Genomic DNA, 9,789 nt, shown 5'->3' on the forward strand with positions numbered 1-9,789 from the left:
GTTTTGAGTTGTAAACAAAAAGAATACTTGTATATTTCTAGAAAAATAGAAAACAGAAAACACACACACACACACACACACACACACACACACACACACACACACCCCTCAATAAATGTATGTCATGAAGTAGAACAGTGTTTCTCAACTGAAGGTGATTTTGAGCCCCTGGGGCCATTTGACAGTGTCTGGAAACATTTTTTGGCTGTCACAACTGGAGAGCAACTTGGCATCTAGTGGATTTGAAGCCAGGGATGCTGCTAAACTTCCTCCCTACCATGCACACTCCCCACCCCCTACCCCCAAGTACAAATGCCAGTAATGCTAAGGTTAAGAGATCCCAAGGTAGATATTTGTGGAGTGAAGACCTCTAGTATCAGACGTATCCGGATTCCAATCCTATTTTAGTGATCTTGGATAAAAGAGCCAATTCAACTGAGCCTCAGTTTCCTCCTCTGCAAAATGGAGAACTCTTAGTGATGCTAAGCTGCACCTGGCATCGTTCGTGAAGAGGTGCCAACGGGCACACTGCGCACAGCTTGTTCTTTATGCAGACGCCATTCATCTCCCAATGACTCCCTTTCTCCACCAGGAGTTCATAGCCATCTTCCTGAAAGCATCTCACATTTCATCTAGAGCTATTCACAAGCAGCAGCATCCCAGGGTGCCAGAAGGCAGCGTCTGGCTGCTTGAAATTAAATTTACAATAGAAGCTGATCAGATTCTTCTCATAATGGATCAGGGTGGGAAATGGGAGTAGGAGCTGGTCCTGAAGGCTGAGGAGCCTGTAGGAGTTTGGAAATTAGCAAGGAAAGAACAAAGAGCCTTCTAGAGAATGCAGTGTCAGCCCTGCCTGGATGAATTACTGAAACAGTCCCCACATCTCTGCTTTCACACAATTAGATGGTCTTTCCATGCTGGCAAACGTCCGATTGCATTGCAGTTTAATGTGGAATGAAGTTTTCTAATGGAGCCCAAGTGAACGTAATCTATGGAGACATTGCTAATAAACTGCATCACTGTATATTGGAGGGTTTATAGGGTGCTGGTGATGACTGCACCAGTTAAGCACAGCTAAGCATCCCTTCATTTAGACATTTGAGCTCAAGTTATGAGAAGCACTACAACTCCTTCTCTCAATTACTGGCAATATACATTCTGTCATCAGCCTAAGGTGGAATGCAGTTAGTCATTTGGAGCTGGTTGCAGATTTCACTCAACTGGCGTTAGACACCTGTTTGGAAGTTGTAAAAAATCTACCAATTTGCCAGATTTACTGTCTTTTATGATTATGTATCACAGCAAAGGCCCCTAAAGGACCTACCTGTTGGATTCCTTCAAAAGTGTGCCTTGTACATCAATAGGGTTGTCCTTGGAGAGTCCTCTCCCCAGAGTGCCTTGAAAGTGTGCTCTTGTGAGCAGGAGGTAGCTAGAAGGACTCATTGGGATGAGGGAGCATTCCTTGTTTGAGTTTGAAGCAGAGAGGATGCTGGAAAGGGGAAAGAAGAGATGATGACACTGAACACCTTTAATAGGCCAGACACCATGCTAGACATATTCATTCATTCATTGTCATTTATTTAACATTTATTGAATGCCTGCCAGGAACACCAAGTGTTAGGGATGCAACCGTTAACAAGACAGCCTCTGCTTTCAAGGAATTTATGATCTCTTTAGGGACACAGATAAAGGAGCAGGCAAAAATAGTCCATGATGCTACGACTGGGGAACCTGACCTAGTCTTGGGGAGATCTTCGAACGTTCTGATCCGTGGCCCTGGGATGCCCTCCTTCCATCTGCTCCTTTGTTTAGTCATTGCTTACTCATTCTTCATACCACAATTCACTTGTCGTTTCCTCACCCTGGGAACCCTCTGAGATACCCCTACTTTTCAACTTAGTCAAACCTTCCCATGATGACACCCCCTCAGGTAACCTGTATCCACCCTTCATGGTTTTATGTGTGCGTGTGTATGATAATTTGATTTATGCTTATCTCCCACTAAACTGTAAGCGCCTGGACTCCAAGGACTATTTCTGTTTTATTCTTCATCGTAAGGCGAGGTGCAGAACAGCAGTGGAGTCCTCGCTAGTGGTGTATAGTGGGGAGGTAGGGGTGTGTCTGGGCCAAACTCCAGGGGCCCTATAGGCCATGCTGGAAAGCTTGTGATGTGAAAGGGAAGTGGAGACACACCAAAAGGTCTTTACTAGACATTGAACTTGTTATCTGATAATTCACTCGCATGAGATGGGTAGTATTGATTTTCTTTGTAGAGGTTAAGTGAGTACCTGAGGTCTCTGAGCTGCTAAGTGGCTAACAGAGGTGTGGCCCATGGGTCTCCCAGACCTAGACCCTGGCTTTCTTGGCCACATCAGGAAGCCATCTCACTGCCTGGGACTCATTTACGTTTATTCTATTTCCTTTTAAAAACTTTATTCCATTTTCCTTGTTAAGCAGTGTCTCTAAGATGGCAAAAGTAACAGGAACTCACCACTTTTTAAAAAGTCAAGCAGCGCAGCAGTATGTGGAGTAGAAAAATGTACCTCCTTGTCCCAGCCCTGTTCCCTGGAGGTAACCACTGTTAACAGTTTGGTGTGTGTCCAATTTCTTTTTAACTACAGATTCATTAAACTGCCCATGAGGCTTATTGGGACATCCATCAGCCCTTTAAAAATTGTTCTGATGAATTAAGTGTAAACTAATTAGAAACATGGATTCAATTACCCTCGAAACACACAAGGGTTTAATAATTAATAGGAAGAGGGCTTGAGGCCAAAGGCATTATGGATTTTATCAAACCCCTAATATCTGAAGAGTAAATATGTTGGATTCATCCTAAATGCTGGCAGATTTGCCATTTGGAGGCAGACTTATTGGTAGGAGCTTTGTATTTAATCGGGAAAGTTGTCTGTGCTTAATAAGGAGTCAGCTAAAGAGTGAGGAGGACAAAGCCTGCTGGACCAGCCTGCTTGGGACAGGGCAGCAGCCTGTCTTTCTGGGTTACTGCTGTCAGCTTTACATGATCTTTCACCAAGCAAGCTTTGGGGGATCCACTGAGGCCCCCAGTGAGATCATTGACTCCTACTGTGGGCCCATAGCATCTGGGGAGCAATACTGGGCCAAGAAATGCTGCAAGGTTTTGGGGATACTGTTCTGTTTAATCTCCTTGAACTGTGAGCTATGATGACTTAGATGGACTTAGAGGAGGGTTGGGGGATTGGAATAAATATTTACCTGTTGTGCACCAGGGGCTTTGTGGATTATCTTATTTAATCTTCACAGTTTTCTGGGAGGTAAGAATTATTACCTCCATTTTTATTGCTAAGAAAACTGAGTCTCCAAGAAGCTACATGCCTTGGGGCAGCTGTATTCAAACTCCCGGGTCTGCTTGACACCCAAGTTCACATAAATTTAAACAGCCACACCAGGGCTGAAGGGGGTTGTGGAAGGGGAAGAAGCAGGGTCTGTTCAGCGTGGGGCTCGGGAAAGCAACTGCTGTGACTCGGGGGGCAGCCATGTGCTCCACCGCCTAATGCCAAAGGGTGGGTGTGGGCAGACGTGGTGTGGGGAGGGGTTGGCAGCCAATAATATACAAGGCCAGGTGGGCAGCAGTGTCGGGGTTCTGAGCAATCTCTCCATTCACAGTAGGACCCTGTGGTTCAAGGTCAAAGTCAGTTTTTGTAACAAAGCCTCACCTTACTTGTTTGCCATGTCTGCTAGTTAATAGCAGCCAAAATTTAAGGCCCTGTGGAGCCTGTCTTGGGCCAAAAGGCTGTGCTGCCTACACCCCTCTCCTTGATGGGTCCTACCCACAGTGTCACCAGGTGTTGGTCAAAGATGTGGCATTCCCCCAGAATGGAGTTGGCCGTCCCTTGACTCTCATCTGCCCCTTTGTTGTAAGTGGTGGACAACAGAGTTGAGATAAGAAAATGTCCCTTTCTTTATCCTAAACCCTTATTCCCTGAACCTTTGGGGCAGCAGAAAGCACTGTGCAAGGGGCTCTGGTTACCTGGGGATTTTGCCCTCAGGATACAGGCAGGTCTGCACATAGCATTCTAGACTTATACTCTGTTTCTTTGCCAGAAGAAATGGTACCCATATAACACCTTCCAAGTATTGAGCTCCTTGTTCCTTTAGAATTAAAGTATATAAAAAAGAAAACCAGTTCTCAGCTTTTAAGTGGACAAAGGGCCAAGTTATTGCTTCCTTGGATGGGTCTGAGCTGCCACAAGATGTGGTTCCCAGAGCCAGGCATGGGGCAAGGAGGCCTGGGTTCTGTCGCAGCCTGGCCACTGATTCGCTTGTGATCTTCACCAAGTCCTTTCCCTCTGGGGACCAGCTGCATTCTCCTGACTCACCAACTGAGGACTTAAGTTTAGGGGAACTTCAAAGCTTCTTCCAGCTCTGAAATTGTGTGATTGAGTGGTGCCGGAGATATATGTAGAAGGGCCATAAAACACTCCTGATCTCAGATTATTTCTGCCCAACGCAAGTACTGCTCTTGGCTCTTTCAGCAATTCCTCCATTTGTCTTCGGCATCAGGGTTTATTTTCCGGTGCCCTGTTAAGCAGCGTGGCAGAGAAAGCTAACTGTCTGCCATCATTCTTGCTCCTCTTCCACAGTGTAGAGGTGTCTGTGGGAAGCAGCTGCCCAGCTAGGATGATACTTTCCAGACCCCCTTGCGTCTCTGCATGAGGCCATGTAGCTTAGTGGTCAGTAGAAAGTAAAAGTAGTGTATACCCTTCCCAGGCCTGGTCTGGAAAAGCTCCGCTATGATCTATTCTCTTTCCTTGGAGACAAGAGAAGTAAGAAGCCTGGATGCCTGGATAACTTTATGAAGTAGAACCCTCCTCCAATTGCTGCTGATTGGCTGGATTTTACATTAGTGGAATATAAATTTGTACACATACTTAGACTTCTGAAGTCCAGGGTTTATTTATCACTATAGCTAGTGGCTCCTTAGCCATTCAGCCATTGCAAGCTCCGAGTCTTGGTACTTAGATTCTAAGTCTTGGTACTTAGAACCTAGAGGTTTGTGAGCGTTCCAGATAGCAGAGTCCATTAGCTTTCCAGAACTGACACTTGGTCTTGTTTGCTTTTGGGGAGATGAAGCTCCTAGATGGTCTGGCTATTATGCCTAAAATTTAAGCTGTTGACTCATAGGTGCAGTATATCTGAAAGCAATTTTTTGCGCTTCTGACTTTTGGTGGATCCTTCTTGGGACCAAAATGTGGTTCTTGTTGTAGTCCTGACCCCCATTTTATCCCCTGTAGCCCCAGTGGAGCACACGGTGCGGTGTGGTGGTTGGCAGTGAGGCTTTGGAGCCAGCCTGCATGAGTTCAAGTCTTTGTTTTGCCTCTTATTGGCTGTGTGACTTTGGGGAAGTCACTTCTCTCTGAGTCTCAGTTTCTACATGATAAAGTTGAGACTATAGCAGTATCTACCTTGTGGGGAAGTTGCGAAGATTCAACTACCCAGCTAGGAAGAAGGTATGTGAAGATGCTGGACATGTGGGAAGCACTCAGTAAATGTTACTTGTTTTATCATTATTGTCCTATCCAAAACTCACCTCTCCCGACTGCCTCCACTGCCACCCCTCTGGGGTAAGCCACCGTCATCTCTTGCCTTGATGATCACAGCAGCCTCCTACCCGGTCTCCCTGCTATGGCTTTTGTCACCTTCACTCGATCCTTATTACCGGAGCTAGAGGGACCTTTTACTTGTTCACTTTTTAAAGAATAAACATAATTAAAATAAATAGAGGTAGTTTTAGATTTATGGAGAGTTCCTGTATATCCCTCACCAGAGTCCCCTATTATTAACATCTTACATTTGTATGGTACATTTGTCACAACTAATGAACCAATGTTGATATGTTGTTATTAACTAAAGGCCTTGTTTTATTCAGATGATCTTAGTTTATACCTAACATCCTTTTTCTGTGCTAAGATCCCATCCAGGGTACCACATTACATTCAGTTGTCATGTCTCCCCGGGCTTCTTTTGACTGTGACAGTTTTTCAGACTGTTCTTGTTTTTGATGAGTGACAGTTTTGAGGGGCACTAGTCAGGTATTTTATGTAATGTCCTTCTGTTGGGATTTGTCTGATGTTTTCCTCGCCATTGTACTGGAGTAATGTGTTTTTGGAAGGAAGGCCACATTTTCATTATATCGTATCAAAGCGTTCATACTATCGACATGACTTAATCCCTGGTGAGGTTGACCTTGGTCACCTGGTTGAGGTCATGTCTGTCAGACTTCTGTACTGTAAAGCTGCTCCCCTCTCCAAGTGTCCTCTTTGGAAGGAAGTCATTGTGTACAGCCCACCCCTATAAGCAGAGTCTTGCTTCTCCTCAAGGGCAGAGTATCTACATAAATTATTTGGAATTCTTCAGGAGAGATCTGTTTTCCTCTACTTATTGATTTATTTATATCAGTGTGGATTTATGGCTGTTTATTTTATACTTTGTGTTATAATCTAATCCTGGTTTATTTATTGTGTTGCTCAAATTGTTCCAGCTTTAGCCTTTGGGAACTCTTGAGATTGGCTCCTCTTTCCGTTGACATTTCCCTGTCATCGTCAGCTTTTGTTTTTGTTGCTGTTTCTCTTTGGAAATATGAGCTTTGGTTTCTTTCGTTGGAAAACGGCTGTAACAGGGTGGCCAAGGAAGCTGTCACCAAGAAGGTGACTTTGGAGTAAAAATCTGAAACAAGGTGAGTTTGGTGTCTCCACCTGTCTTCGGGTGGCTCCAGGGTGCCTGCCGTGTAGGGCTGTGTGTCTTACGTGTGTTCCTTTTCTCAGGGTCCAGCAGTTTTTAATCAAGAAAATTTAAGGGAGAGGAAATGTGTTCATTGGTAACGTCAGGTGACATGATAGACACTCAGGCTCACATATGGTACCTGTCCCCCAGGAGCTGTGCTGACTGGGGTTCCCAAGGGAACGTGGTGAAGGCAGTGAAGATGTACAGACTAGCGTGGCTGATGAAGCCATAGAAGTGATTTCTGCTGGCATGATGCCCCTGAGCATCTTGGAGGCTGGCAATCTGGTGTCTTCAATCCTGCCCGAAGGAGAAAATATTTTCACAAGGTTTATATGGGTGAGCTTCTCTGCACCTGGCAAGGGCTTTCACTGTGCCCTCCTGATTCGCTCCTCCCCATCACCACTGCCACTTTTATTCCTTAATAAGCAGTGGTAGCCTCATCAAGCAGCCTTATCAAGGAAGGAAGCTTTATATATTTGGCTTCACCTTCCTCACTTGATTATTTTGTCCCAAAGGGCTCTCAGCTAGTGATCTGGGGGCTTTCTGATGACCTGGCCAATCTGTAGGGACACATCCAACCTCTTTCTTCTCCAGAGTCCTTCAGTCACACATCACAGACGAGGGAGATCTTAGACGTATATAAACTCTACACCCCAAAGGGAGAAGGTGACAGATTCCAGCTCCAAGAGTCCAGCTGTATTTCAATTGTAAGAGAACTTCATCACAATCCATAGCTAAATTCAGAAAGTGGGAAATCTGTCAAGGCCCTCGATAGGTGGGAAGAAGGCGAGAGGAAGGCGAGGAGTTCTTGCAGACCAGGGTGGGTTTGGAAATATGCCACCAGCTGCAAGGCGTCACCCTTTAAGTGCCCAGCATTGCTCCTCTCGATTCTGTTTGATTGTTTAAGCTTCCCAGACACGCTGTGTGATTTACTTCTCTCATGAATCCAGTAAGTGCCTTTTTTTTGTCCTATTCTGCAGAGGAGAAGCTGAGGTTCAGAATGGGGAAGGAATAAGCACAAAGCAAATAAGAGGTGGCCAAGTTCTCAGTGTTATATCCCTGCTCCAAACATTGCTGTCCAGCCACATGGGATGCCGATCCGGCAATGAATGGGGGAGGGGAGGCAGCCTGAACAAGGAACCGCTGGCCCTAAAGGGTATCCATGGATGAGAGGGAACCTATCAGAGATGTGATTCCTCTTCCGCAGCAACACACCCCTGCCCCCCATATTGGAATTTACTTGAATTTGAACAAAAGGAAAGGAGACTGGACTGTCTTCTCTCTGCGGTGCACCCAGTGTAAGCTGGGCGAAGACCTCAACATGGCCGATTATTTGCAGAACCCCGAAGGAGTGGGTTCCTTCTATTTTGGAGTATGTAGAAGAGTAAAGATTTTCTTTAATTAGATAGTGCCGGATAGATTTAATTAAAGCTTCAAACCTGCAATTTTCTTTGTTTGATTGATCAGTCGGTGCTGATTGCCTGGAGTAATTATGAAGTAGGGGGAGATGGTGTTTTCAAAGTCTGGTGGCGGTAAGAAGCAGATTGAATCACCTCCTGGATACTTGGTTGTCATAGTGGATTCTGAAAAGGTTTAAATTGCACAAATGTTTGTTAGCTGGTCAAATGAAAAATAAGGTGCCTAATTACGCTTTTGTCTCACGGGTGGTCCTGGCTGATGTGCTTCTGTGGGGGAAGTTCCTTCTTCCCACCTTTTTCCAAATGTGACCACGCCCCTGAGGCCAGGCAGTATTCTGTTATTTTTGTCTTTCTTTTGTGAAATAATTGAAGCACGTCGTTGGGAGTGTCTCGTAATGGCCTTTTTAAATTGCTGGAGCCCTTGGGTGGTCAGGAGAGAAAAGGAACCTCTCATAAGCACAACACGAGTTTAGGGAACTCAGAAGGAGTTTTTCTTTTCTTTTTTTAATAATTTTTTATTTTTATTTTTCACTTACGGATGACACATAATATTATGTTAGTTTCAGGTGTACAACATAATGTTTAGACATTTATATAACGTATGGGATGATCCCCCTGGTAAGTTTAGTATCTGTCTGACACCTTACATAGTTATTACAGTATTACTGACTAAATTCCCTGTACTGTACTTTACATCCCCATGACTATTTTTATAACTGGATGTTTGTCCTTGATCTCTTCACTTTTTTCACTCATTCTCCCAGCACTACTTGATACGAGGCAGGTCTTAACCAATATTCTTCCAGCGGATGAATAAATGAGTGAATACGTTATCCATTGAGGTCCCCTCAGAAGTGGGCGACACCAGTTCGGGATGGTAGAGGTGACTCCATTCATGAAACCTTGAAGGGACTTGGTCTCCATGCCCATTGGACATAGTATGAACCGTGTGACAGGGTCTTCCATTTAAAAAACATTACAAACTAGTCTCTTTTCTTCTGAACTGGTCAAACCATCCAAAGAGACTGTGGTAATTTCTCAGTTTTACGCTGGAGGGAGATAACTGCGGACGATCGTCCAGACTGTTGCAACAGAGCACAATGTTTGAGTTAAAAACACAAAGCGGGCTACAAAATTGCCTGTGCATTATGTATATCGCTGCGTGAGAACATATATTCACGTGAAAAGGACTGGTGGGAAACTCAGCAGCATGCTAATAATCTAGGTTTTAGGATGGCTTGATTATAAATGATATTTTTGTTTTCTTTATTAAAAAATGTTTTGTCACATAGTCATGTTATTTTTACAATTAGAATGCATTTTTCAATAAATACAGCGGTAAATCTAAAGGAAAAGAAGAAAGCTTAAATATATTTCTCTCCACCCATACCCACAGAGGGACACTGGCACACTGAAGTGCATCCAAAGGAGAGTGACTAGGATGAAGAGGGATTTTTTAAATTTTTGTTTTATTAAATTTATTGGAGTGACATTGGTTAAAAAATTATATAGGTGTCAAGTGTACAGTTTAATAATATGTCATATGTATATCGCATTGTGCGTTCACCACCCAAAGTTAAATTTCCTTCTACCACCATATATTTGACCC

The 9,789-nt window shown here is 44.2% G+C and overlaps 1 protein-coding gene across 1 annotated transcript in view; it reads left to right on the plus strand.

Annotated features, from left to right (window-relative positions):
• CSMD2 (CUB and Sushi multiple domains 2) overlaps positions 1–9,789 on the plus strand; it is a 571,413-nt gene that overhangs the window by 68,242 nt on the left and 493,382 nt on the right. The gene's annotated exons all lie outside the window — the stretch shown is intronic.

The sequence above is a fragment of the Pteropus alecto genome, unplaced genomic scaffold, assembly GCF_000325575.1.
Source record: "Pteropus alecto unplaced genomic scaffold, ASM32557v1 scaffold39, whole genome shotgun sequence".
Taxonomy (NCBI): domain Eukaryota; kingdom Metazoa; phylum Chordata; class Mammalia; order Chiroptera; family Pteropodidae; genus Pteropus; species Pteropus alecto.